This window comes from Barbus barbus (assembly GCF_936440315.1).
Source record: "Barbus barbus genome assembly, chromosome: 19".
In the NCBI taxonomy this organism is placed as follows: Eukaryota; Metazoa; Chordata; class Actinopteri; order Cypriniformes; family Cyprinidae; genus Barbus; species Barbus barbus.
This window is the reverse complement of record NC_136747.1, coordinates 2,653,275-2,678,370: the sequence shown is the minus strand read 5'-3', so window position 1 is coordinate 2,678,370 and position 25,096 is coordinate 2,653,275. Positions and strand designations below refer to the sequence as shown.

Below are 25,096 nucleotides of genomic sequence, written 5' to 3'. Positions count from 1 at the left end.
AACAACCCCATTCTGCATCTTCAGTCTTTTGGCCAAGATGTTTTAATGTATCTTCATCAATTGAACTGAGTTTGGGTGATAAGATTAACTCTTTGTTTTTAAGACTCAGTTGGGACTCCTGAATAATTAAAATAGGGACTTAAAGAATGACATTTTAACCATTTTTTCGTAGACAAACAATTTTACAATCAATATTAGATGAATGTGATAAAGTATTTGCTCAGTTGTAGTACTGTATATCTGTAGGAATTTAATCCTTTCACAAATATTTTTATTTTAATTTTTAGCTTTTAGGGAATCACTCTTAAGAGTTGATCTTCATATGATTAATTGTTATTAATCAGAGTGTACAACTTATGCCTTGTTAACGACTTGTCCAGCAAGCATTAATAACAGCAGTTATCTTTTAACACGTTGTTTATTTCATTCGTGGCCAACGATTAAAATAAATCAAATAGTTAAATTGAGTTAGCTAAGTTAGCTCAATGAGCGTAGGTAAAACGCGATCTTTTGGCAAATAGTTACGACATGTTAAATCACATAACACAGACAAAGATTTCTTAATAAAGTCAAAGTTTTATTCACTATTCTAACACATTAACTAGACAACATAAACAGACATGAACACACACATACGTTGCAATGGGAGCGAGTTGTTTATATCTGAAGAGAGAGAGACTTAGGTTTTAATGCTAGCTTTTCGACCTGAGGACACTCATAGACAGAACCATGCTATATTTAAACAGCAACAGAGAGGAGTCCCGGTTTCAGTCAGTAAAGAGATTTTGCCTTACTTTGTCGTTTGCGTTGTTTCGATCGAACTCAGTCTTTCCTTCGGTTCAAAGTCAGGCTTTTTCCTCAGGTGAATTCAGTCCTATGCTCTGCTTGAGACGGATCGCGTGCGGATTGGTCGTGTGACGCGGTTGCTCTTCAGTGGTTGGCGGGCTTCGTTCTGACGTGAAGAAGTTTCAGATTAAAGTTCTTTGAAAGTTTAACTGAGTCTTTGTGTTAGTTGCTTTGCTTCGCCGTGATGTTCGAGGCCTGAAGCGCTTGCAGCGTGAGCAGAACGAGAGACTCGCTGGCGTGCGTGTCCTCCTGTTGTTTTCAAAAACTCCAACTCCTGAGGTTGAGTATCCGTTTTTAACGGGACGATTTGGGGTCCGCCTTTTTGGGCGCGTGGTCCAATCGAAAGAGTCTCTGTGGGCAGAGCCCCGCCCTGCGTAGCTGCGTATTTTGCATACATTATCTGGTCAGTTATTCATCACATAAAACAAATTATTGCAAGCAAGTTTCTATCCGTTATTGTAACCACGGGTTGATAAAGCGGATCATTTTCATTCAACCATAATATTCTTCATAAGGTTAGCTTTCTAAAGAAACCAAACACTTATATTTCGATATGCACCAAAAATACACGTGACCACAGAGGATATTACTGGGTTAGATACATTGATAACAGATCCTAAATTCTAAATACACATATTAATCATGTGAAAATGAACAACTAGTGATCAGGAATATAAAAACGATTACATGAAAAAAGATTACATAAGTTCACACAACCAGCTTTTAAATGTCACAAACAAAAACATCCTTTAATATATATATAGGTTGTTAATATGGTATATAGTGTTTTTGTTTGAGTATAATTTGTTTCCGTAGCAGAAACGAATATAACTTTTGTTCCCCTTTTAAGACTCATTTCTAATTCCCAGGTGTGGTTCTCTTTCTTTGTTTCAATAGCAACATGGACCAGTTGAATTCCTTTGTCTGTTTTAGGGAGCGCAACAGAGAAACGGCGCGCATTCTCAGGAATGTGCTGATAGTTGCGAGGTCGTAAAAGTCTTTGGTTTGGAAAGTCTGGAAATTGACTATTTCGAGTCGCCCGTAAAAACGTCATCCTTTGCGATATGCCTTTGAATTTACGGCGACTTAATGGTGAGCTGGCAGTTAGGGAGGATATCCCAGCCGACGCCAGGTTGTCTGGAAATTTTATGTGCGTATAAGCAGAGTTCTTCCTACAATATGTTACTGTCAGTGACAGAAGTTCAGCTGTAGTTTTGTTTTAAAGGGGTCGTGACAATTTCAACATGTTCCTCGAGGTTTACTTGCAGTATAATGTTAATACAAAAAGTTGATTTCTCATGTCATAACCCCTTTAACGATTATAAAATAAAAGACCTACAACATTTCACTGTTTCTCTTTTGTGAACCACTTTGGATAAAAGTGCATGGTAACTGAATACACATAAAATATAAATATTCAGATTTATCATGCATCTCAGAGTTAGCATATAACAGTACAATGTGTAGATCTCTCTATAATCTAGATAGTTATAATAGCTTTGCTGATGACTGACGACCCCAAACACTAAACCCAGGACAGAGCGTCTGAGTGAATGTGGTCTGGACTGAGTGGATGAGGTTCATTGTGTCAGAGACGCTGTAGAAGGAGAGAGTTCCTGCACTGAGATCCACATACACTCCTATTCTCCTGCAGCTGGAGCCAACAGGGAGTTTAGTCTCTTTATTATTGTGCCAGAATGAGAAACTGGAGGGAGAGCAGGACAAACTCCAGGACTGATCATTACGTCCAAACACACACTCATACATAGATCCCTTCCTGCTGATGCTCTTATATGACACTGATATAAACACATAACTCCCACTCCACTCAATCTCCCAGTAACAGCGTCCACTCACACTCTCTCTACACAACACCTGAGAATAACTATCAAATCTGTCTGGATGATCAGGATACGGCTGAGGTGTGTTAGTGTAAGTCACCACTCTGTTCTCTTCAGACAGACGGAGGCGTTTATATGCAGTGTTTGGATCCAGAGTGAACTGATGGGAATCTGATGAAGAAAAACACATAAAACTAACTGTAATCAGTGGTTGTTAAAGTTAAACTGTAAAAAACTCTTTGAACTCAGATTGAAAAAGTTATTTTTTTTTTTTAAATGGATTAATTTTAGTAGGTTATGCTTTTCTTTTCTTGTACATGAACACAAATGCTCACACATTCACATGCAGGTCTACAATTCACACACAAGCACAGAAAGCTGCAGATATCTGGACAGAACAGACAAACAAGTCAAGCTGCATTTTCAGAAAAGTACTGGATTTGTTGTAAGAATCGTTTAAATACATCAAGAGTTTCACACACCGGTCTGTTATTGTGACGACATTTCCACGCCCCGCAACGAAACGAACTGTGATTGGTTGTTTGATATTATTAATTAGGGGTGGGCGGATCGATCCTAGGGTATGGATACTTTAGATACTGGTGTTGTATCGAAAGGATCGATCCTCACATAAAAATATCGATTCTAAAGTGCATTTTTTAACCACTAATTTTATTTATCAAGAAACTCTGTGCATAAAATAAGCTTCTAAATGGAAAAATAGACTATATTAGCGAACAATAGTGTTGGATAGAGCTATTTCTCCTGCTCATTGGAACAAAGCAAAAGCTGAAAGACAGAACCAACCAATCACAGACAGCGTTCGCTGCTGACGCATGGCTCAGTCAGTGTTTGTTCAAATAGAGCTGCGTTTCCCAAAAGCATCAGAAGCAGAAGTAGATCCTAAGAAACCATTGCCACATTATTACATTACATTAAATATCATTATTACTATATATACAATTAATTCTGATTCACGATTCATACACAAATATGAAGCAGCAATAATAATCAGAAATGTTTCCTGAGCAGCAAATGATATGAGATTTATTTCTGAAGATCATGTGACACTGAAGACTGGAATAATGATGCTGAAAATACAGCTTTGATCACAGATGCATTTAAATTACATTTCTAAAATAGACCTACATTTAAATAGAAAATAGTTATTTTAATGGTTATATTTCACAATATTGCTGTTTTTACTGTATTTTTGTTCAAATAAGTGCAGCCTTGGTGAGCATGAGACTTATTTAAAAAAATATTACTAAATCTTACTAACCCCAAACTTTTGTGTACATGTAATATTTATTTTAAAGATTCAAGATTTGTATTCGTCACATACACAATAATACAGAGTATAACCAGCAGTGAAATGTTTTAAATAGGCTAGTTTGTGTAAGTCAATTTAAACTGTTGTTAAAAGTTCAAATGGATTCTGTTATCTTCTGTAATTGCTGTTAATAAATCTGTCAGAAAACAATATGCTAAAGTTTCACTTTTAGGAGTACACCATTCTGGCAGCCTTTTAAAAAAATTAACCATGGTTTTATTACAGTAACCACAGTTTACCACAGTATTTGTAGTAAAACTGTAGTAACCACAAATTTACCATGGTAATAATAATAATAATAATACATTTTAATACTTACTATATGTAACACCATGTTTATTTTTCATGAGGTACCCTCAAAGGTACTGAGGTTTTGAGGTTACTGCCCCAGTAAAGGGCTAAAATACAATTTTAGTATATCTAATTTCTGACAGTATAAACAAAAGGCCTGTGAAATGTAAAAAAAAAAAAAACTTGGCTTTAAAAATGGCTTATATTCGTTTAATAATTTAAAATATAATTTTAGTTTACAGGTATCGGTATCGGTATCAATATCGCCGATACTGGGCTTGAAAATATCGGTATTGGATCGAAAATAAAATAAGAGGTATCGCCCATCCCTATTGTTTGACATGTCGGTGCCCTACCTGATACTTTATTTTCAACTTTTCGATTATTTCCTTCATTTTTATTGAAAATAAACGTCTTTCTGATGTGATATGAGATTTGAAAAGGGAGAAAAGAAAGTTCAGCAAAAGACAGATTCAAACGCGGGTCGATAGCATCAAAAATGGCCCGTGATTTACCACCAATGCCACGTGAGCTGTTGTCAGAAGATCATGTTTTGTAATGTTGTCCAGCTCAACCAAACGTTGGCTGGCGGAGTTACTGTAAATAGCCTCCAAGAAGGCAGAGTAAGCTGTAAGTAAGTTGATTCGAACCTTAGGGAAGTAATTAGTAAACTGCAATATTCTGTAATAAATTTGCCTAAACTGCACATGATTAATAAAAACACTGATAATGTTTTCTGTCACTTTAAACTAAACTTACTAGATGAAGTATCTCAGTGTGTGTTATTGTGTTTGTTAGTGACTTACATTGTAGGAAGTCCTCTCTGGTCCTGGGAACAATGTTACTGTGAGTGACTGAGAAAATAACAGATATAAACACAGAGAGAAAACCATGCCTGTATCCATTCCTCAGACATTTCGAACATCTTCATGATAATATTAGATGCTGTTTGTCTCATTACAGACAGCAGATGAATCTCTAATATTTTACCAGATATCTTTTTCATCTCCTCTTTGCAGAAATCCTCCAGTTTGTGTCTCAGCTGACGGACAGATTCTCTCACAGCATCAAAAGAAGAGAGGAAACTGACAGAGATGTTTTCTGTAGATTCAGGAGGATCTGAGAGAGACTGAAGACTCTGCAGGAATAACAATCAATAAACCAGAAATACATCTGATTATTAAAAAAGAAGAAATGATAAAATAATAGTGAGTGCAAAGAAATAGTAAATAGAGTGAGAGACATTTCTGGTAAAAGTTCACAAGTCTCTTGTTCCAGCTTCCAAACATGACTGCCTAGAAAAACACCTGCTTTCTTTCAATTAATTCCTCAATAATGTAATGTTTAGCTGCCCACTTAAAACACTACATTAAATAATATGTGAATAAATATTTACTGTGTCATGATGCATCATTGAGAGAAGTTTAACCCTCTGGTGATCCTCACATGGCGATGATTGTTTTTGTTTTTTCAATTTCATTGAAATGAATGTACTATGTTTTAGTTATTTTTTTGTTTGTTTTTAATATTTTGTATTTTCAGGTTAGGTTAAAGTTTATAAATTATATTTATGCAGTAATTATAATTAATTTATTACCTCTTTACCACTGTTTGAGCATAGACCTGAAAATTTAATTTCTATCTGAAACTGTCATAAATCAGATAAAGTTTTATCTCTTTTTAAAAAAGACACTTGCCAGATTTTTTCAGAAGTAGAAAAAAGTAAAATAGAAAAAAAAAGTTATAGAAGTTTATTGTTACGAACAATGCAAAATTTGATATGAAATTTTCAAAAAATCATATTTTACTCTAAAGCCCTAAACACACTGCACGAAAGATTAGCATCGTGAAACAATCGTGGCCAATCAGAAATCGTGCTGTGTATCTCGGGCATAAAACATGTTTTGTACAGTGGTTCTCAAACCTGTCCTGCACATTCTGTACATCTCCCTCATCTATCACACCTGATTCAACTCATCAGCTCATTATGACTGTGTGGCCACTTCCAACTCCACCACCATCATTAAGTTTGCTGATGACACTGTTGTGTTGGGCCTGATCTCAGACAACGACGAGACGGCCTACATACAGGAGATTAAGAACCTGGAGAGTTGGTGCCAGGTGAATAGTCTACACCTGAACATCAGCAAAACTAAGGAGCTGATAGTGGACTTCAGTACGAAGCAGGAGCGGTCATACCAGCCGATCACGTTCAACGGGACTCCAGTGGAGAGAGTGGACAGCTTCAGATACCTGGGTGTTCACATCACGCAGGACTTGACTTGGTCCTGTCATACCAGCACCCTGGTGAAGAAGGCCAGGCAGCGTCTGTACCATCTGAGACGCTTAAGGGACTTTAGACTTCCCTCTCGGGTGCTTAAGACTTTCTACACCTGCACCATCGAGAGCGTCCTGACGGGCAGCATCACTTCCTGGTTCGGGAACTGCACTATGCAGGACAGACGAGCCCTCCAGAGGGTGGTGCGTTCAGCGGAACGTACCATTCACACCGAGCTCCCTGACCTGCAGGACATCTACAGCAAGCGGTGCCTGACCAGGGCCAGGAAGATAGTGAAGGACCTCAGCCATCCCAACAATGGACTCTTTTCTCTGCTGCGTTCAGGGAGACGCTTCCGCCCCATGAAGGCGAACACAGAGAGAATGAGGAGGAGCTTCTTCCCGCAGGCCATTCGGAGTCTTAACCTCTCTCCACTCTAAGCACATCACCCCACACTTCCACTTTGCACAATTTCAACTACAATCTGCACTAATGTCAGTCTCAGTTGTAGAAGGTTACGTAAGGATAAATGAGTGGGATTTACATACCATTTGTCTTTAGTATTCCTTTTACTCACTTATACACTTTACTGCACTGCACAGCACACGGACACTTTATCACTGACATACACTTTACTTTTTTTATATACACTTTACTTTTACTTTTATAGAATCTATGCAGAATCATATTCTATTTTTATTCTTCATATTCTATTTTTATTCTCATATCTATTTTTATTTTATTCTATTTTATTTTATTGCTAGTTTATTTCTGTATATATGTTTACTGTCCTTTTTTCTATTTGTATTTTTGTAAACTTGAGGTTTTTCTTAATTTTGTTGGACAATTTGTTGGACAGTCGTACAATACATTTCACTACATGTCGTACTATGTATGTATATGTATGTGACAAATAAAATTGGAATTTAAATTTAGTGCAAGACCAGTGTGTCTAATTCCGATATCTGTGTGTGTCAGATATCGGAAGACATACAAAATGTGCCGTGCTGGGGGTACTTCACGGAGAGGTTTGAGAACCACTGGTCTAAACCTGTGAGAAAATCAAAGCCATACATCTTAAAAAGTTGTGTTTTAAATTTCAGGATGATATACAGCACAAGCTTTAAGTGAAATGTTGTTTGGTTGCAGACCCAATTGTGTCCTCTAGATGAAATTAGTTTCCCATTTGTTTCCATTTCAAGACCATATTTTGTGTCTGTGATGAGTACAAGTGTGACTCAGGATCAGTTTTTTCAGGATCATTAAACCTTTTCAAATCATCTCCATTCATTTTTTGGTGTGTGTTCATGTAGCAAGAGCCAAAACCTTTACCAAGCTTCGTACCATTCCAATGAAGTAAAATAATAATAATAATAATAAAAAAATCTAAAGAAACAAACAAAATGTAAACATTATTGGACAAAATGATCTGAGAGTACCAGAGGGTTAAACATGCTTAAGACTATGATTTTAATGCTTAATTGGGCAAATAAAAGAGTCATATAATGCGTATTGGTCTCTATTATTAGCATGTTTCATCAGGTCACCTCACTGCTGCAGTGTACCTGACTGAAACCAGTTTTACAGTAAAAACAACATCACGAGACAATATTCCTGACTACATTCCCAGCAGCAGAATGATTCTTATTCAATCAGTCAATCAGTGTGCTTCAGATAATAAATGTCAGTTAATTAAAGTTGCTGTAACAGCAGATCTTGCTAAAGTCTACTCTGTTTTTTTCTAGATCTCTGTTACCTGCAGGAAATGGATGTGATCGTCTGTGTGTGAAAGCTGCTCCAGCTCAGTGTTTCTCTTCTTCAGATCATCAATCTCCTGCTCCAGTCGCTCCATTTGTCCTTCAGCTCGACTCACTGCAGTCTTTTCCTGATCTCTGATCCGCTGTGTCACCTCAGAGCGGCTTCTCTCAATGGAGCGGATGAGCTCAGTAAAGATCCTCTCACTGTCCTCCACTGCTGTCTGTGCAGAGCGCTGTTAGACACACATCACAATCAGCTCTTACTGCTTCCTCACAGCCTGAGAGCCACAGCGGCTTCAGTGGGACTGAAAGAGGAGACTCAAACTGAGTCTCAAACTTCTCTTCTTCTCCAAACTCACCTTATGAGACTCCACAGCCGCTCTCAGCTGCTCAAGATCTTTCTGTCTCTGCTGGATTCTCTGCTGGATTCTCTGCTGGATTTCACTCTGTGTCTCCTTCAAGTGTTTCTGCAGGAGAAATAAAAACAGCAAACCTGAGAAAAATTGCATAACATTATCACAAAGGTATGATGTAAAGTGTTCTTCTTCAACAGCATTTCTTTGGAGAGTTTTGAGATCACTTTGTGTCTCTTTCCTGAGCGAAACTCCTCATGACGCTCAAAATGAGTTTTACAGTAAGACTCCAGACACACCAGACAGAACTTGACAGCTTTGTGTTTTCTTCCAGTACAGATGTCACACTCCACGTCTCCAGGTCCAGCAGGAACAGCAGCTGGTAGTTCGGTCTTCTTCAGTTTCTCCACCACTTCAGCCAGCATGGTGTTTTTACCTAAAGCAGGTCTTGGACTGAAGGTCTGTCTGCACTGAGGGCAGCTGTAGACTCTCTTCTGATCCTCATGATCCCAGCAGTCTGTAATACAGCTCTTACAGTAACTGTGTCCACAGTGAATGGTCACTGGATCCTTCAGGAGATCCAGACACACTGGACACAAGAACTGCTCCACTGAAAAAACACCGGCTTCAGCCATTTCACCGTCTACAGCAAAACAGACACACAAACAACAGCTCAACAGCAGATCAGTTTCAGTTTCTTTTAACTGAGTTTCCTGGTTCTGTGTTTGAGAGACGTGTGCAAAACAGGAGTGTCTGTAAGTCTGTAAACTCTCATACTGAAATGTCCACTAGATGTCAGTCTCACACAGAAACTCAGAGTTAGTGAGAACACAAAGTTGGATAAACACCTTTACAAAATAAAAATACTAATACTGCATCCAAATTACTCAGGATTATTAGAAAGCTAAAAGGCAGGAGAGTTTGATCAGGTTTGGAGCTAAACTCTGCGTGACAGTGGCTCTCCAAGACCAGAGCTGCTCTGACATTCAGAAAAGCCTCATGTTAAATAATTAGTAACACTTTAAAGCACTGTTCCATTGTTAAAAAATAACTACACAGGAACAAATGAGTAACACACTAACTAACAGGAAACTCTTGATAAATGAATTAGTGAGTAGTTCACAAGGTGGCTCTGACTGTTGTGATATTAGCAGGGCTGGGGAGTAACGAAATACATGTAAAAAGTCGTTATGTATTTAAAATACAAAATACCAGTAACTGTATTCCGTTACAGTTACATTTTAAATGGGTGGTAATCAAATTACAGTTACAAAGTGATTACTTTGATAATGTCATTTAAAATTTTATTTGAATATTAATGTAAAATGATTGAAAATTTTAACCATGAGGCAACTGGTGATACTCTGAGTTGCGTGCGGCCTGTTTAAACAGCTGCCTGCCTGCAGAGTGACGACTCACTAAAATCCAAGAGAAAATCAGAGCCAAGTGCGTAATTGTCATGGAAATAAAAAGACGATTTCACTTATAAATGCGAAAAAGGACGGAACATCACAGTATGCTATGTCATTTTTGTTTACCTGCAACAAAACGTCTCTCGGCTTCGAAGGAACATCTAACTTGAAAAAGTATCTTAAGTAAGTTGTTCTCAGTCTCAGGTTTGTACGAGTTCTTGTTTTTCTATATTCATAACAAAAATTTAATATTTAGTGACTTAAAAGAACAGTGTTGTCTGATTTGCTCTATAGCGCAAACAAAAATGGTTCCATACAACCGCTGGTCTATTTACACTAAGCGCAAATCTGGTTGGGATAGACATCGTTAGAAAAGACAGCTATTTGAGACACGTGGTGATAAGATTTGAGTTTGAATCCGCCTGCTGAACTCATTCAACTCCCATTCTTCTCCCTTTTCCCATCACATTTCTGCCACTGTTTACAATAAGTATTAATATCATCTAATTAAAATCACTTGTTGCAAGGTTACATTCATAAAATCACTTGCTTGATTCTAAATGAATCAGTCCTTTTGAAGACAGTGATTTGCCACCACCTACAGGCAGTTTTAGTTTCATATTTAAAAACATATTTTCCTCCCATATTTTTTTTTCTATATTCAAAATCTATTGAAAATATTAATCTCATAGCATTATTTATGCATTTATAATTGTTTTAAATGTATTCATGCCACCTATCTTTATTTAGAGGTGATTAACAGAAAAACAAGTCATCCAGTTTTTTATATCGACTATGCATTCTGTTAGTTTCTCAATTTGTTGTGTTTCACTGGGCCGCGAAGAAATATAGAGCTGAGTATCATCAGCATAACAGTGAAAACTAACACCATGTCTCCTGATAATATCTCCCAAGGGTAACATGTAAAGCGTGAAAAGTAACGGCCCTAGTACTGAGCCTTGAGGTACTCCGTACTGCACTTGTGATCGATATGATACCTCTTCATTCACTGCTACGAACTGATGGCGTTCAGATATGTATGATTTGAACCATGCTAATGCACTTCCACTAATGCCAACAAAGTGTTCTAGTCTATTTAAAAGAACGTTGTGGTCGATAGTGTCGAACACAGCGCTAAGATCCAGTAGAACTAATAAAGAGATACAACCACGATCAGATGATTGAAGCAGGTCATTTGTAACTCTAATGAGAGCAGTCTCAGTACTATGATACGGTCTAAATCCTGACTGGAATTCCCCACAAATACTATTTTTCTCTAAGAAGGAATATAATTGTGAGGATACTACCTTTTCTAGTATCTTTGACAGGAAAGGGAGATTTGAGATCGGTCTGTAATTAAATCTTTGGGGTCAAGTTGTGTTTTTTTAATGAGAGACTTAATAACAGCCAATATTAAGGTTTTGGGGACATATCCATGACAATGATGAATTAATAATAGCCAAAAGAGGATCTATGACTTCTGGAAGCAGTTCTTTTAGTAGTTTAGATGGAATAGGGTCTAACATACATGTTGTTGGTTTAGATGATTTAACAAATTTATACAATTCTTCCTTTCCTATAGTAGAGAATGTTCCTCAGGGGATCTATAGTGCACTATCTGATGCGATAGTGTAGCTGACGGCTGCATGGTTACAATTTTATCTCTGATAGAATCGATCTTGGAAGTAAAGTAGTTCATAAAGTCATTACTGCTGTGCTTTTGGGAAATGCCAACACCTGTTGATGCTTTATTTTTCGTTAATTTAGTGACTGTATTGAATAAATACCGGGGGTTATGTTTGTTTTCTTCTAGAAGAGACGAAAAGTAATCAGATCTAGCATTTTTTAATGCTTTTCTGTAGGATAGGGTATTTTCCCACCAGGCTATACGAAATTGGCTATACGCAACTGTATCTAAGGTGCTAGAAAAGAGAGAGTCCATAGTTTCTGTTACATCATCAAGTTTCTGCGCTGTTGGATATGCTGAGGAATTGGGATAAATCAGGAAGATTACTAGCAGTACAAACATCACAGGGGATTTATCACTAGCACGTGTTTCTCTAGATAATGTTATATGCAGCACCATAACTTCAAACGAGTTATACTTAAAGCCTGCCCTCTGAGAAATACTGAGAATATTGTTATAAATTGTAGCAACACCTCACCCTTGTCAGGATCCTGGACTGTTTTGTTGTGTTTGTGCCCCTCATGTGTTCCCTGTGACCCAGTTTCTCCCCAGTCTGATTGTTTTAATTTGCTCCAGGTGTGTCTCATCGTCCTCCCCTATTACCCAGTGTTTATAAGCTCCAGTCCTTTCAGTTAGAGTTTGTCGGATCTTGAACATCATTCCTCGTGTTTCCTGTGCCTCCCATGCTCTCTTGTGCTTCCTGAGAAGTGTGACACCCCTTTACCTTTCGGACGTGGCTCATTTTTATAGCAGTAATCTTGGGGGGTAGACTCATGTAAAGTAATGTATTCATCTGGTTTTAGCCATGTTTCTGTCAAACAGAGTAAATCTAGATTATTATCATTGATGATCAAATCATTTATAAAAAGTGCTTTTGTAGAAAGGGACTTGATATTCAGTAAGCCAAGCTTTATCAATTGTTTCTCTGTATTGTAAACATTTTTTATTTGTTGAACATCAATTAAATTGTTACTCTTAATTTGGTTTGGATGTTTTCTGTATTTTCTAGTTCGGGGAACAGACACAGTCTCTATAGCGTGATCTCTAGGTGAAAGAGTCTCTATGTGCTGAGAAGTAACTGACTCTAGGATTTCTTCTTGTATACTGCCAGGTATCACAAGTCTCTTTCCTTTTATCAGCAAGCCCTCTGCGATGAGCAGGTCATATCTGTGTTGCTAAAACGATGCTAAGTATGATAGACTACTTTTTTTTTTTGCTTCCCACCCTGTGTGCACAAGAGAACTTACCTGTTTGCACACTTCATCCTCTTCCTGAGCTCTCTTTATTTGAGCAAGCTTGATAGGCGCTGCTGGCAGTTGTTGAATGACACGGTCAATTTGACCTCTTCCTCTCTTTTTAGGTCCCCTTCAGACAGGTGTTCTTTGAGTGGAGCTCTAGAGAGTGTGTCTCGGTATGCGTGGAGGCACATCATTCAGTCTTGTGCCTAGCAGTATAACTAGTGGCTTGTGACCACAAAATCTAGTCCAAGAAGGTAGGTTTAGAATCTTTCACCAGCCCAAGTGATTGCTAGCGCCTTCTTTTCAATTTCTCATGTTTACAACTTTAAGCAGGTCTCTGATTGTTCCAGTCAGCTCTGTGATGTTGGGTGAACTTTGTCCAATGTAATCTATCATGCAGAGGAATCTCTTGACATCAGCAGTATTTTTAGGCTCTGGCATCTCTTTTATAGCTTTAATTTTGTCTGGGTTAGCTCGCATGTCCTCTGCACTGACGATATGTCCTAAGAACCTAACTTGAGGCACCATAAATTGACATTTCTCGTTCAGTGTCAAACCCTTCTGTTCTAGGCGGTTAAGTACTTTTACAAGCCTTCCATCTTGTTATTCTTATGTAGCGCCGAACACCAGGATGTCATCTGCGTGGCACAATGTCCCTTTCCAGGCCCTCGAGCATCTGTGTTTAGTGCTTCTGAAAGTGTTTCGGTGCTGATGAAGTGCCAAGTGATGTTTTATTAACAAATTTCGGGAGGAGCACGCGCAGATAATTAACACGGCCAATTCATCATCAGCAATTACACCACCTATCCAATCAGCACGAGAGAGAATCCCTATAAATAACCAAGCAGTCTTACGTCATTATCTCTCGTCTTCCAACATTGGCACACCCAATCGCAGAACCATGTCAGAGACAGAACTTTTCGCAAACAAAAAATTCCTTGGAAACCACGGATCCTCCTGCATCACCAGCAGCTGTCCTCTGCACCAGCACTTCGCAGGACATCACATTCGAGCCCACGGCTGCAACAGGCTTTCCCGCGCAGCACCCGCTCATACATCAAGGCGTCGAGGCACGCCATCACCTGCATCTTCAAGGCGTCAGCCACCTTCTCCAGCATCTTCATTCACGTCAGCCATTTCTTATGCCCCAGCCGCGGAAAATCGGACCGTGGCAGGACTTCGCCAGGTACTCACCAGCGCCAGCATCATCATTCCAAGTCGTTCTACAAAACCGGATCTCCTCGCCCTCTACGCTTCTCTCCAGTCTGGGGAGCCTTCAACCTCTTCACCTCCGTCCAAAGCAGTGACTAAAACATTCCCTATTCACGACCAGAACAATTCACCACTCCCTCGGGGACGGGCCTCCGGCCACTAGGCCGCACCAGAAGGCCTTCAGCAAGTTTAGGCCGCACCTCGGATGCCGCTGCCACCAGCCCCCACCCTCCACCTCGATCCACCGAGCTAGTAACCCATCCTGGCGAAGAGCTGGCCTTCGCCTCCACAAGCCGCCGCATCAGAGCGAGCACACCTCCGCTAGCGGCGAGGAACCACCCAAAGCCCCGGCCCCACCCCACTCCCAATCCCCTACCCATGGCCAGCAGCCCCAGTGTTGCCAATTTAGCGACTTCTTTGACAAACCTTAGCGAGTCTCCGTGATCGCTGGTACTGCCGCAACGGCGCGAGGTCAGCGCGCACGCACCTCTTTCTCTGTATCTGCTCTGTTCAGTAAGCAGCGCGTTCAGTTCAAATAGATATTATGTTGCTTCTCTAATTTTACATACAAATATAGCCGAAATCACAGCACAGGAATTGTCTCGTCTTATCTTGTGTGTATTATTTGATTTCATCAGACGACGGCCCAATTATAAATCAGGATTTTTGTGCAGACTAACTTCTTAGGAGGGAGAGCTGGTTATGCATTCTTTAAGGGCTGCGCTTCACTCACTATTTCATATTTATCCCGTTGACTGACAACATAAACAGTAAAATATATAAAGAAAAACAGTTTTATTGACAATTTGGCTGCATTAAAATACAGTATGAGCACAGAGAGACAAACAAATGTAAAAGGTGATATGACGTGAAGAATCTGGACAAAGATTTTCGATAGTGTCATACTGCCTATCGCCCTGTATGGAAGCGAGATCTGGGGCCCAACGAGGAGTAACTACAGCCATAAAGATTGGCACAAACACCCTTTAGAAGCTCTGCATGTAGAGTTCTGCAGAAGCATCCTTCATGTGCACAGAAACACGCCTAATAACGCCTTTTATTTTTTACTGTTGATGATGAATATTTACAAAGGAAAACAGCCCCTAGTAGATCTGTCTCCCAAACTGCGACAGCATCAAGCAACAATCCTGTTCAGGAGGAATCTCCCAGGCCATCAACATCCATCTCGAGCGGTCCTAGCCAGGGGAGAGTGCTATCTGCGGCCGTCCTGCAGTCACAGAAAGAGCTGAATCAGTCAGTTTGTGATGTTGTGACTGAACTGCGCCTGGTGCGACAGTCTATGGTTCAGATGAACCAGACTCTGTGCGCTCTTGTTGATTGTTTGAAAAACTGTGTGTGTGTGTGAATAAAAGTTCCGAGTTTGAAATACTTTTAAAATACTGACGTTTGAAATACTTTGTTTCTCTGCTTCACATAATTTTGCATTGTTGCAAAGCAGCTGTATAGAACTAGACAAACTTGTATAAAAATATAAAACACAAATAATGAAAATGCAGCCTATTAGATTATGTATTACTTGCATGGTGTGGTATTCTGCAAAAAAAACCTTAAATATTTTTACATAAAATGGGTGGTCTTACCTGTTGAAATAACCTGTGGATTAACTGCCGTCTTCTCATGATCGCAACAGCATGTGCGTTCCAGTCAGCTGGTAGTTGAGGGGGATCCTCTGGTACATCCATGAGCATTTCCTCTTCTGGCAACCCAACCCCATAACACAAGCAAATATTTTGCAGAACACAACAAGCCAAAATAATTTGGCACACATTGCCTGGATCATATAGGATTCTCCCGCCCGATGCATCCAGACATCGCCACCTTCCCTTCAGTAGCCCAATTGTGCGCTCCACAACTGACCGGGTGCAGGCATGGGACATGTTATAGTGGGCTTCTTCGGCTGTCTGTGGGTGTGCTATGGGGGTGAGAAGCCATGGCTTCAGAGGATAACCTCTGTCACCTATAATTGTATAGAGAATTATTTTTGAACACGAAAACAGAATAACAGCTAAACACAAAGTTATTTACCTATAAGCCATCCATCGCTATCTGTTCCTGCCTCTAGACGATTGCCTACGCTGCAGTTGCGCACAATGAAAGAGTCGTGCGTCGACCCTGGCCATCTTGCAACTGCATTAAGAATTGCCATACGTTAATTGAATGGAAATTTTTCCTATTTACATACACATATTCATTTGCATGAGGTGCTCTTATGGCAACGTGAGTGCAATCTACTGCACCTAGAACATTGGGGAATCCTGTTTGACGCACAAAATTATCCATAATATGCTGCTGCTCCTCGGCAGTGTATGGGAACTTTATGTACCGAGCGGACAATCAGATGATGCCTTGAAGCACAGCTGGCATAAGTCTGCTCACAGATGGTTGGGATATCCCTGATCGGTCACCAATCTCTCTTTGAAATGTTCCCGTGGTCATGTTCACAGGTATGGCCTGGTTGCAGCTTGTACGCTTCTGTATATTAGGGCTTGCAAAGATGTAACAGTGCAGCTCTTGGCAAACAGTACCTGCTTATCAACCATTCGTCGCCATACGCAAAGAAATCTGCCCGATCTCTAAAAACGCGTTGTCTTCTCATTGCGCGGTTTGCAATATCTTCAAGAAGCGCTAATGCCGGCATTCTCTCATCATAGGCCAGTTCATAGGCCATAGATGCTTAGGAATTATTAACATGCGTGGATACAAATTATTGAATAATGTGTAATTATTCTGTGGACAAACAATGTGTGTGTGGTTATATTTTTTCTATTGTCTTATCAAAATGACTACTTATAGAAACAGCAGAAATAATAAAAATAATAATAGTAGTAGTAGTAGTGGTAGTAGTAGTAATTATTAAACAAGGTTTCCAAAAGTGAGAATAAACTACGAATTCAAGTAAAATTTTCATCTTATAAAATGTGAGCCATCCTACTACTACTGACAACTAATAAAAAAGTGTACTATCCAAAAATTCTTGCAAAACTTAAATTAAAAAAATAATAAAATAAAGAAATATTAGAGAAAGAAAAATTGGACGTTTCATATCATAAAAAAAATTATTACACGATTATGGTCTCCAGTCTGAAAAAACCTGCGTGTGATTTGGAATTTCTTTATATTTACAGTTTTCTAATGCTGCTCAAATGTGCCATTAATGTACTGACAAATATAACTGATGTAAATGACAAAAACAAAGTTTCTATTTAGTCTCTATTGAGGGTGGAGAGATCTCTCACCCTGCATATTTTTTGTTTATGATGAATTCGGTGCTTGCACGTACACCGCTTTTATTAGATGTTCAAATAGCTGCAGTACTCCGACTTTGCCACAAGGAAAAGTGCGTACGTCTGCTCAGACCTTGACGTGGCGGTAATTACTTTTCCACGTCAAAGCCCGTTTTTATAAATATGAGCGCTTGCGTGGATTTAAGCGTACACACACTCTAAGATCAAATCTGAGCGTACGCACGCTTTATAAATGAGGCCCCTGGATCAGTTGAGACGGAGGAACACTTTCTCCTCCACTGTGACAAATACCCATCCTTAAGAGACGCACTGTACAGTCAAATACAGCAGATTATTCCTGAGTTCCAGTCACTCCATGAAAATGACAAATTAAGAATATTACTCGCTGAAGGACCTGCTTCCTCTTTGGTAGCACAACATATTTATAAATGCCACAAACTAAGAAGTAAAGAGTGAACACATCTGCATTAGTAGTACCATTAATGTTGATATAAATATATATATGGATGTATTTTACATGTATTTTATTTTGTTTTGTTTATTTATGGATGTATATTATATGGATTTTTGTTTTGTTTTTATTCTGCTATGTACAATGCTTTGGCAATATGTATCTAAGTATGTCATGCAAATAAAGAAATATCAATTGAAAAAAAAAATTGGATTGAGAGAGATTACCTCTGTGAGTCTGTCTCTCGGTAGTGTTCAGCAGCAATGTCTCTAGTTATAGTGAAACTTAAAGTTCATTTTCTTCACGAACAGCACCGTTGTTGTTACCTTGCTTGTGAGAAGTCATGTAGTTTTTAAGTTGTTAAACTATGTTACTAAAAATAAATCAGAGTAGCGTTAACAACATTAGTGTGTATGTTAACGTGTGTGCAAATTGTGCATCTGTGAGGGAGAGAGAGCGGGAGAGATCCCTGCAAACAAGCCTGCAAAGGCCCTTTACGGGTTGCCAGCGCAGGGTCCCTGAGAATCTGCTCATTGGCAAAACATTGGCCCCTTAGCACTGGCCTTGCACGGGCAGCTCTCACTTAGCCTGCAGGAAACCTAAGTGCTGATTTATTGAAAATAATAAAGTTTGAAGTCACCGTTATGGAGGTAAGTGCTTGCTTTATTTGGGTTCCTGACCCTTGACTTTCTAACTTAAGTTTTTCTCTTGTTCATATAACTGTGTGTTTCTGAAACCTGTTTTTTTATAGCAAAAGTTGTGGGAAGACAAACTGGTCAGATGCTGATGGTTATTTATTGATGATTTAGTAAAGTAGTGTCTTGCTTGACTTTAGCTGATCTCTGAGAAACTTATTTAGTAATTTCACTTTATAGTAGTCCTAGAATATCACTACATGTCCTGCTTTATGTTTTTAAGTCATTATGCAGTAATTGTTTGGACAGACTCATGTAGACTCACACAGATATCAAGATTCAGCGTATGAACCTCAACAATGGTGACAATCCACGAAAAGCTTGTTTTGTGATGTTCAGAGTTGATCTGAATATTTTGTTGACTGTCACCATTGTTGAGGTTCATACGCTGAATCTTGATATCTGTGTGAGTCTACGTGATCCTAATCAAATAATTTTAGCACAATGACTTAATGTTTAAAATATTAAAGCAGGATGAAGTTTCATGCAGTTGAAGATAATGTAAAATAATTAAATATAAACAATGTCCTCAGAGATCAAACTCTGGGTGAGATCTAGGGATGGCTGACGTGAAACTGACGTTTCGAAACGGTGTCGAGATCCCGAAGCGCAGATGATTCGAAACAGCCATGTCACGTGACTATGGTGATTCGAAGCTCCGGCGCGTGTCACAAGTGTTTCGAGACGTGTCATATCTGCCGATTTGGCGTTTGATTGACAGGGTCGGGAACAAATCACACAATTGCACATCTGTCTCAACCTAACTCCCACAAAGTATAAAAGTAGAGTTAACGCATCTTCACTTCGTGGGTTTTTGTGAGAGGAGAGAGATTTATAGTATAATTTGGTTAATTATATTCAGAATCAGAATCAGAATGAGCTTTATTGGCCAAGTATGTTTACACATACAAGGAATTTGTTGTAGTGACAGAAGCTCCACAGTGCAACAGAAAGACAGTAACAGGACAGGACACAGGTAATAAAACAAAATAACAAGAAATAGCCAATAACCAATGTACAAAGCAGCAAAAAAATAAAAAATACACAATATATAATATATAATATAGGCGACTATGTATATACAGGTCAAGTATGTGCAAATTAGAAATGATAAAAATAAAAATAAAATAAGTGAGTGTGGTGAATGGATAATGAATTAGTTGTGTGTTCCACGTTTATTTATTGAGTGTTCATGAGAAGTATTGACTGAGGGAAGAAACTGTTCCTGTGTCTGGTCGTTCTGGTGCTCAGAGCTCTGTAACGTCGACCAGACGGCAACAGTTCAAAGAGGTTGTGTGCTGGATGTGAGGGGTCCAGAGTGATTTTGCCAGCCCTTTTGCTCACTCTGGATGAGTACAGTTCTTGGAGAGTGGGGAGGGTTGTACCAATGATTCGCTCAGCAGTCCGGACTACCCTCCGTAGTCTTCTGAGGTCAGATTTGGTAGCTGAGCTGAACCAGACAGTTACTGAGGTGCAGAGGATGGATTCAATGATGGCAGAGTAGAACTGTTTCAGTAAGTCCTGTGGCAGGTTGAACTTCCTCAGCTGGCGAAGAAAGTACAAACTCTGCTGGGCCTTCCTGACAATGGAGTCAATGTGAATATCCCACTTCAGGTCCTGAGAGATGGTGGTGCCCAGGAACCTGAATGACTCCACTGCAGTCACAGTGCTGTTCATGATGGTGAGTGGGGGGGGAGCAGGGGGGTTTCTCCTGAAGTCCATGATCATCTCCACAGTTTTGAGCGTGTTAAGCTCCAGGTTGTTGAGACTGCACCAGACAGCCAGCTCCTTAACCTCCTGTCTGTAAGCAGACTCGTCACCGTCCTGGATGAGGCCAATCAGTGTGGTGTCGTCTGCGAACTTCAGGAGCTTGACAGAGGGGTCTTTAGATGTTCAGTCGTTGGTGTAGAGGGAGAAGAGCAGTGGGGAGAGAACGCAGCCCTGAGGAGCTCCAGTGCTGATGGTTCGAGTGCTGGATGTGAATTTGCCAAGCTTTACTAACTGCTGTCTGTCTGTCAGGAAGCTGTTGATCCACTGGCAGACGGAGGTGGGGACGGAGAGCTGAGTTAGTTTATTTTGAAGGGTTTCCGGGATAATGGTGTTAAAAGCAGAGCTGAAGTCCACAAACAGGATCCTCACATAAGTCCCTGGTCTGTCCAGATGCTGCAGGATGAAGTGCAGTCCCATGTTGACTGCATCATCCACAGACCTGTTTGCTCTGTAGGCAAACTGCAGGGGGTCCAGTAAAGGTCCAGTGATGTCCTTCAGATGAGCCAAAACCAGTCTTTCGAATGATTTCATGGCTACAGAAGTTAGGGCCACAGGTCTGTAGTCATTAAGTCCAGTAATTTTGTGTTTCTTTGGGACGGGGATGATGGTGGAGCGTTTGAAGCATGAGGGGACTTCACACAGCTCCAGTGATCTATTGAAGATCTGTGTGAAGATGGGGGCTAGCTGATCAGCACAGATTTTTAGGCAGGCTGGTGACACACCATTTGGACCAGGTGCTTTCCTTCTTTTGTTCTTCCTGAAGACCTGGCACACATCATCTTCGCTGATTTGAATTGTAGGTGTGGGGGAGAGAGGGGTTGCTGGAGGTGTGAATGGTTGTGTGGAGGGGTGTTCTGGGCGGGTGTGGGGTGATCGTTCAAAACGACAAAAGAACTCATTAAGTCGTCTGCCAGGTGTTGATTCTCCAGAGTGCTGGGGGGTGGTGTTTTGTAGCTGGTGATGTCCTTCAATCCTAACCACACTGAAGCAGGATCACTGGAAGAGAATTTGTTCCTGAGCTTGTCAGAATAATTCCTCTTTGCCACTCTGATCTCCTTTTCCAGTGTGTATTTGGCCTGTTTGTACAAGACTTTATCCCCCTTTCTGTGAGCATCTTCTTTGGCCTGACGAAGCTGTCTGAGTTTGGCAGTGAACCATGGTTTGTCGTTGTTGTAGAATAGATGAGTCCTGGTAGGAATGCACATGTCCTCACAGAAACTGATATAAGATGTTACAGTCTCTGTGAGCTCGTCCAGATCATTTGCCGCAGCTTCAAAAACAGTCCAATCAGTGAGGTCGAAACAGGCTTGTAAATCCCGCTCTGTTTCGTTAGTCCATCTTTTAACAGATTTTAATACAGGCTTTGCAGACTTAAGTTTCTGCCTGTAGGACGGAATAAGATGAACCAAACAGTGATCAGAGACTCCTAAAGCTGCTCGTGGAACAGAGTGATATGCGTCCTTTATTGTTGTGTAACAGTGATCCAATATATTACTGTCTCTGGTGGGACATGTGATGTGCTGTCTGTATTTTGGCAGTTCACGGGAGAGATTTGCTTTATTAAAGTCCCCGAGAATGATTAAAACAGAGTCCGGGTGTTGTTGCTCACTCTCTGTGATCAGATCAGCGAGTTTCTGTAAAGCTGTGGTCACGTGCGCTTGCGGTGGAATGTAGACACTCACGAGAATGAACGAGCAGAACTCCCGCGGCGAATAGAATGGCTTGCAGTTAATGAAGAGCGTTTCTAGATCTGAGCAGCACATCTTCTTTAACACAGTTACATCTGTACACCACCTCTCATTGATTTAAAAGCATGTCCCGCTGCCGCGCGATTTCCCCGTTGATTCTGTGTCCCGATCTGCTCTGATCAGCTGGTAATTAGGCAGATGAATCGCGCTGTCCGGTATGTCGCCATTCAACCAGGTTTCCGTGAAACACAGAGCAGCAGAGTTAGAAAAGTCCTTGTTTGTCCGGGAGAGCAGAAGGAGTTCGTCCGTTTTGTTGGGTAGAGAGCGGAGATTCGACAAATGGATGCTAGGTAACGCCGTTCGAAATCCGCGCTGACGAAGTTTCACGAGCGCGCCGGCTCGCTTTCCCCGTCTGCGCCTCCTCCTGTAGCGTTTGACCAGAGCTACGGCTCCACCAACTACAATGTCCAGCAAAATGTCCGAAAAATCAAAAACCGGTTTGAAGATTTTGTGGTGTGTTCTGCCGAATGTTCAGCAGATCATCCCTGGTAAAACTGATCTTATTTGAAAAACAAAAAACAGGAAAAACAAACAAAAACAATACGAACACTGAGGAGCAACGCACAATAGCTGCCATCAGCGGCGCCATTTTACTGTTTATTCCTATTCCTATTTAGGCTACATTAAAAGTTATTATTAAGATATTGATAGATAGGCTATAGACATTGACGGATAATTATGATAGATATACTGATACATTCATATATGCATACATATACATTCATATAAGTTAGATAGTGACAAACACATCAAGTTACAGATAGGATATCATAGGCTAGTTGATAGATAGATTATTTCATATTGAAATTACATAATAATGGAAGCTCCACACAAGAGATGCCGGCCCTCTGTGGTGTGGGAGCATTTCCATTTGGAAACACAAAATAAACTGAGATGTATGTATTGCGATAGGCAGCTAGCCTACTGTAATAATACGTCATCCATGATGCGCCATTTGAGGAGCACTCATCCTGCCCTTTTGGGGGGTGCAGAGGATGGTAACATTGCTCCTGCACCTAGGCCGCCTATTGGCACCGCTGGGCCATCTAAGCAAGGTATGCATTGTATGAAATCTAAGTCAGATCACAAAGTATTGAGACACTGTTTAGAAAATCCATATTTCTAAAACGATATTTCCATACTTCCAGCGCTCTCAAGCTCATGTTCAGCTTTTCATCCCTCAAGTTCACTCACACATATGTGCCACCTCAGGAAAAACCGCTCTGATCAAATTACACAGCAGGCTCTCAGCCTCTCGATGACTCTGTATCTGCTGTGGCTGCTGCTTCAGACTGACCCTTTCTCTCCTGATATCACTCTCTCAGTACTGTTTTTTTCCTCTTGGATCTCTTGGATCAGGTGTAGGTGACTCATATGGACTTCTCTTCACATCTTTGTGTTCAGAGGTTTCTTTCAAGAGCCTTGAATGCAGAGAGACTCCAGGTCTGTCATGTGAAATGATCATAACAGTCAGTCTGTGGGAATCATGAGCTTTATTCATGCACATTTACTGCTTAAAGGTGAAGTGTGTAATTTAAGCCTCTCTAGTAGCACCAGTCCAGAATTATTGCAAAAGTCATTTGATTTGTATATGGTGCTATAGGGTGTTGTGTGTGGTTGGCAGAGCATTGCCATGCGGTTGTTGTTTCTAAAGTGCTCATAGTGGTTTCTTACTGGCAAAAACAGCCCACCCCAAGTCTCTCTGACGTCACGGTCCCTAGATATGAATCAGTGGGATTTTGTTTCTGTGAGTGTAAGTTAAGAGTGTAAGTTTTGAAACATCTTTCAAAAGCTTTGTTATGTTGGTTTATTAAAAACACTGCTGTTCATAATTTTAGTTTTTAAGATTTTTTCATGTTTTTAAAAGAAGTCTCTTATGCTCAACATTGCTGCTTTTTTTCATGGATTGTGAAACACTAATATTATTTTTATATGCTGATTTTTTGTAGAAGCCATGATACATTTTTTTTCAAGATTTTTTAAAGTAAAACACACAGCATTTATTTGAAGTGAATATCTTTTGTAAAATTAGAAGTGTCTTTCTAATTTTCAAAACACAACAGAAGACAGCGCTAGAAGCATGTAATGCTCATCAGATAGCGTAAATCAGTGGAAAATTATAGAAATTATGATTCTGTCTAAGCTAAGGGACATTAGTCCTCGGGACATCATCAGTGAAGAGAGGGACTGTCTGTCTTCTGAAAAGCAGACATGCTAATTTTTTAAAAAAGAACTGCTGAGTGGTTTAAAGGGTTTAATTATGCAGTAACCGCGAAACATGAACCGCGTCCACAAGGTAAAGGGGGAGGTGTTGCTACAATTTATAGCAATATTTTCAGTATTGATATCTCAGACCATTATCTAGTTTCATGTATATTACATATAGCTAAAGCTGTAAAGCCAACTCCTTGTTACAAATATGGTAGAATATACTATATTTCACTATAGATTGTAATATCCAGTGCAGTTGTTATACGGCTCCTTCAGTGAATCGCTGCCGCCTCAGTGATCAGCCGTAAAACAGTGATTCTGTTCAAATTCCCTATAAAATCATAAATTATTCCCTTTGAGCTTAATTAAACTGTTTCCCTTTAAATTACATATTATGTTTACGTTACAAAAGAGAGAGTCCATAGTTTCTGTTACATAATCAAGTTTTTCTGTGCTGTTGGATATGCTGAGGAATTGAGATAAATCAGGAAGATTACTTACAAACCAGTCTTTTGTGGTAGAGGTGATGGTTCTACCATATTTGTAACAAGGTGTAGAATTGACAGTTTCAGCTATATGGAGTTTACACAAGACTAGATAATGATCTGAGATATCATCGCTTTGCTGCAGAATTTCAACACCATTAACATCAATTCCATGTGACAGTATTAAATCTAGAGTATGATTTCCACAATGAGTAGGTCCGG

At 39.9% G+C, this 25,096-nt stretch overlaps 1 pseudogene across 1 annotated transcript; it reads right to left on the bottom strand.

Annotated features, from left to right (window-relative positions):
- Positions 1 to 292: 292 nt before the first annotated feature.
- LOC306885160 (tripartite motif-containing protein 16-like protein) lies at positions 293 to 9,350 on the bottom strand (annotated as a pseudogene). The gene is made up of 5 exons: positions 8,706 to 9,350; positions 8,346 to 8,579; positions 5,302 to 5,449; positions 5,118 to 5,165; positions 293 to 2,858 (listed from the first exon to the last, which is right to left on the bottom strand). The product of its transcript is annotated as a tripartite motif-containing protein 16-like protein (transcript).
- Positions 9,351 to 25,096: the final 15,746 nt, after the last annotated feature.